At 48.4% G+C, this 4,707-nt stretch overlaps 1 long non-coding RNA gene across 2 annotated transcripts; it reads right to left on the bottom strand.

The window, feature by feature from the left end:
• Nucleotides 1–191: 191 nt before the first annotated feature.
• Nucleotides 192–3,321, bottom strand: LOC144326346 (uncharacterized). 2 transcript variants are annotated; one of them, XR_013391477.1, is made up of 3 exons: nucleotides 3,273–3,321; nucleotides 1,588–1,723; nucleotides 192–490 (listed from the first exon to the last, which is right to left on the bottom strand). It is a non-coding gene; the product is annotated as an uncharacterized LOC144326346 (long non-coding RNA). The 2 variants fall into 2 exon arrangements; XR_013391478.1 differs by lacking the exon at nucleotides 192–490 and adding an exon at nucleotides 502–806.
• Between the last annotated feature and the right edge of the window lie 1,386 nt (nucleotides 3,322–4,707).

Genomic DNA, 4,707 nt, shown 5'->3' with positions numbered 1-4,707 from the left:
CACGCTGCGGATGGCAGCCTGCCACCCGGTGCGAGGGGCACCCTGAAGCAGAGCGCCCCTCGGGCCAGGCAGACATCCGGCGCGAGGGGCACCCTGAAGCAGAGCGCCCCTCGGGCCAGGCAGACATCCGGCGCGAGGGGCACCCTGAAGCAGAGCGCCCCTCGGGCCAGGCAGACATCCGGCGCGAGGGGCACCCTGAAGCAGAGCGCCCCTCGCGCCGGGCAGACATCCGCAGCGTGGGGAGTGCTGCAGGAGTTCCCCACAGGACTTCCCACGCTGCGGATAGCTGTATGTATACATTACATACACACACACATGTATACACACACATAGCCCTTCCGATAGCACTTCACACAATCCTCCCTGTTCAGAGGGAAAAGCAGCAATATACCAGAGGATCGTCTTGTCCAGATATTCCTTCTTCAAGATGCAAACTTCACAGATATGAACTTCAACGAAGGAGCTACTTCGATTGTGCCAAAATGACTTCCTACCAAAAATAATAATAATAATAATAAATTTTATTTATATCCCGCCCTCACCAGCTGAAGCTCAGGACGGTTAACAAGAATAAAATAATACAACATTCTAAAATCATTTCATTATGCAATAAAATAAAATCGAAATAAAAAATTCTGCATCTAAGCAATCTTAATTCTACACCCAGATTTTCAAAGGCTGCGCCTTTTCTATTCCATTATCTTTATATGATAGCTCTCTGCAGGAAACAGAGTCTGTTGTCAATGCAGAGAGGGAATTTGTCTGTTGCATCGACAGGTCGATCCGCGGGTGAGAGCGGTAGATCCCTGCCAGAATAAGAATAATAATAAAATAAAAAATAAAAATACTGGGAGGAGACCGCAGACTCTTGGTCCCTCTATTTAAATTAAAATCTGGTTCTAGCCACAGTTGAGGAGGGGCACTCTAGCAACCAAAATAGCTCTGCAATGAAGATTTCTACTGTCTTTGAGATGCAGATTCAACTGAGGACTCTGGAACCATTTTAACTTTGCCCTTGTTCTCATTTTGTAAGGACGTTAGCTAGCAATACTCTACCATGTTCTTATTTTTTCTGTCTGAAACGTTATAAGAGATGTGCCTACTTTTAAGTCTGTTTAATCTTGTTTTTAAATAAATTTTAAAAAGAGAACTTTCTTGTTGTCCTGTGTGCCATTCGGGGGGGAAAGCCTGAGTCCAGAGCCTACCATTTAGCCGCCTACTGAACCTGTGGAATTTCTGCCTGCATTTTGTGGAAGCAACTGGCAGGGTGGGGCAGCCGGTAACAAGGAAGCATGACCTTCTCCCTTGGGTTCATCTTCTGGCTCTCCCCGGGTACAAGGGAGTGGGGGCAGCAACTACCCCTTGGGATGTGTACACTTGTCCTGTAAAAAGTGAATGTTCCACACACCCCATTCCTCTAAGCCTGGTCCCGCTGGGAGGTAGGACAGGGGAGGGAGGGGCGAGGGGCAGGAACATGAGTACAAGGTGGGAGCGTGGTGGAATTAGACCCCGGACATTACTACACCAGCCCTGAGGGATGTAAACCACAAAGGAGCCCATTAGGATGCAAGAGGAAGGGGGACTTACAGGAGATCTCTCCAGGCTGTTGCAAAGATGATCCGGAGAAAGGGCCAGAGCAACTTCAAGACTCCAGGACCAGCCAAGCCCAAAACGCATCAGGCCGAGAGAACCACGGGAGGCTGCGCAAATCCCCTGCAGACGCCTTCGAGAGAAAGAGACAGGCTTGCTTCAGATCATTTGTTTGGCATCCGCATTTGATTGAGTATGCGGTTGAGCAGTGTCAGAAACTCAAGATATATAGGCCCATTTTCATAGTTTTAGATGCCCCATACTCATATTGTGTTGCTCTGGGACACTGATTTACATCGGAGCAGAGGCAGATGGGTCTTCTCAGGGGGACGGCTGGAAGGGGACGATCCTGCTGGGGCTGGTCAGCTGGCCTTGCTCCCCTCTGCCTGCCGACAACCACACCTCCCTTCCAGGAAGGCTCCTTCCCTTTCTTCTTGATATATCGGGAAGGGACCCCAAGGGTCATCCAGCCCAACCTGCTACCAGGCAGGAATTGGCCACCTCACCCCCTTTGTGTCCCCAGCACAGCTGGACGCTGTGTATTTGAATGCCCAGTGAATACTTGACGCCTCAAGTATTTGAATGCCCAGTGAATTCAAATATTACCATTTGTGTGCTAGTGTACCCCTTTGGGATGCTAATTCATCTCCGCTTGGATTATGTGGATAAATCTATAGGTGAAAGAATCAATTATCTGGTTCAAGCAATGGTTCATTGGAAGAAATTAAGTTTTCCACCCATTGCTTTGTCCCCTTTAGATAGGCTAACAAGAACAGGAAAAAGGAGACAAACCTCACCAACATGGGGGAAGCCAGGAGGTGCTGCCCCACCCCAATCAAATAAAGAAAAACACTTTACTGTATTTTTACTGTGCTGGTTAGGGGGGTCGGTGTGATATATTGTTTTAAAATGTTCTTAAGTGTTATGTGTATATTTCTATTTTTCCACCTCTCAGGGGCTCAGGAGCAGAGGCGCAGGGGAGAGAGGAAATGGAGAGCGAAGGGGAAGAATCTGAGGGCAGCGGAGGGCAGAATGACAGTGACCCGAGAGATTCCATGAGCCTCTCCAGTGAATCAGAAGATTCCCAGAAGGGGGCGCCGATGGCCAGGGCAAGGGGGGTCCCAGGGGGGACACACCAGAAGCAGGGGGCCAGCGGAGACTCCCAGAGCAGTAGCTGGAAATCAGGGCCAGCTTCCCCACCGGAGCGTAGTGGGGGGGAAGAGTCTCATAGGTCAGAGTCAGCCTCTCCTCCGGCAAGCAGCGACAGGAGCAGTATAACGGTCAGAAGGAAGGTGGCAGGCTGGGCGCACGCGCCAAGTTCAAATGTACAGGCGCGCGGGACAGCAGAAAGCCCGGATTGGGAACCAGGTCCTAAAGCCCGCCGGAGGGAGGGGGAAGACTCGGGGGAGTCAGCGTCAGAAGAGTCCAGAAAGGGGAAAACCCCGGCGGACAGAGGAAAAGGGAGCAGAGGAAGAGGTGGAGCAAGGCTAGGGTCTTAAACTGGTGTCTGGGGGGAGGAGACTCAGATGGAGCTTTGACGGTCTAGGGTTTGAGACGTAGGGCTGCGCGCCATGGCTGTCAAACCAATAATGAACTTCAATAAAGACTTCTGTATATAAAGAGGAACTGGCGTTGGTCCTTTGTGAGCTGGGACCAGGGGCAGCTCTGACACCACCTTTTACCTTTATGCCTGCAGCTGACTTTTCCTCCACCTCCTCTTCTCCCTTCTTCCTCCTTTTCAGAGCAGGAATTCAGACCTAAGAAATATCAATAATGTCAATTATTTTCCCAAGAAGGGAAAGAGGGGTCCCCGTCCAAGCAGACATCAAATATGTCCAGCCCAGATTGCAGTGGAAGAAAGTGGGAAAGGAGCCAGCAGACGACGAACGGGAAGAAATGTGCTTTCCCCCCTGTTTCCTCTTTCTGAAGCACTTTCCCCAGACTCATATTATTATTATTATTATTATTATTATTATTATTATTATTATTATTATTATTATGCATCTAGCTGGAAGGGACCCCAAGGGTCATCCAGTCCAACCCACTGCAAGGCAGGAATCTGCGAAGGAACCACAAGGGTTCATTTCATCATCATCATCATCATCAATGGAGGAATTGGGATCTTGAGGAATTAGCTGATTTCAAAACCCAGCAGTGCTTCATCTGAACAATCCATTGTTCAGACATTAAAGGCGGCCTGAGGGGGAAAGCAATGGAGATCTGCACTTTATTTTATATAAAGAATAAATGATTATTCTTATCAGAGCCAGTTCCTCTGGAGTTGCTTCTCCCCCAATTCCAATAAATAAAAATACTATACTGTTAAGGCTTAGGGGGGAAGAGGCCATGTCCCCCTTGGGTGGCAGTGATTAATAATAACATTAATAATAATAATAATAATAATAATAATAATAATAATAATAATAATAATTTAACATTTAATGATATTCATAATTTATTACTCTTTCCCAGCCAGCAGCAGGATATTTTTGAAAAAAGAGAAAACGTCATATACTCCAAACTTCCCTCATCCTTTGATAAGAATAACCAGGATACATTCAGCCATCTGATTTGTAACATGTCGACTGTCATTTCCGCAACAAATACATTGTTTCAGATCCCTAACACCCTAACACCCTAAATAAAAATACGATGCTGTTAAGGCCATGTCCCACTTGGGTGGGTGGGGTTGATAATAATTATAATAATAATAATTTAACATTTAGTGATGTCAAAGACTGCCTCCAGGTCCCAGCTCACCGAAGACCAACGCTAGCCAGCAGAACTGTACAAAAGTCTTTATTGAAGTTTAGTTTCCATTTTCAAGCCCTAGCGTGCGTCTCTACGTCTAGACCCTAGACCAGCGAAGCCTCGTCTGAGTCTCCGCCCCCTGTACACCAGTTCAAGACTCTAGCCTTACTCCACCTTCTACGTTTCTCCTTCCTCCTCTGGGTCCTACTACCCCCCTGGGTGCCTTCCTTCCTGGATGCCTCGGAGGCGGACCCTTCGGACTCCTCCCCCTCTCTTCGCCGGGCTTTGGGACCCGGCTCCCTCTCCGGGCTGCTCATTGCGCCCCCCTCTTGTACATTTGAACTTGGCGCGCGCGCGCTGCCCCTG

The sequence above is a fragment of the Podarcis muralis genome, chromosome W, assembly GCF_964188315.1.
Source record: "Podarcis muralis chromosome W, rPodMur119.hap1.1, whole genome shotgun sequence".
NCBI lineage: Eukaryota > Metazoa > Chordata > Lepidosauria > Squamata > Lacertidae > Podarcis > Podarcis muralis.
The sequence above is the reverse complement of the archived record's forward strand: the minus strand, read 5'-3'. Positions and strand labels throughout refer to the sequence as shown.